This window comes from Egretta garzetta, unplaced genomic scaffold (assembly GCF_000687185.1).
Source record: "Egretta garzetta isolate BGI_Z169 unplaced genomic scaffold, ASM68718v1 scaffold321, whole genome shotgun sequence".
NCBI classification, from domain to species: domain Eukaryota; kingdom Metazoa; phylum Chordata; class Aves; order Pelecaniformes; family Ardeidae; genus Egretta; species Egretta garzetta.
Genome location: NW_009258756.1, coordinates 1986629 through 1986829, shown reverse-complemented (window position 1 = coordinate 1986829; position 201 = coordinate 1986629).

Genomic DNA, 201 nt, shown 5'->3' with positions numbered 1-201 from the left:
GGCGTGAAGGGATGGGGAACACCCCGGGGGCGCGGGGAAGCCTCGGTCATCGAGGGCCCGTCCCGCCTGCTTCCCGCCTGCCGCCATTTCCCCAGGCCCGTGGGCAGTCATGGCCAGTGCAGGGGCCTGGTCTGGTGGGCCTGAGCGCCTGCGTCTCATCGCTGCTGGGTGCGGGGCGGGAATGCCGCCCTCCCCCGTGAG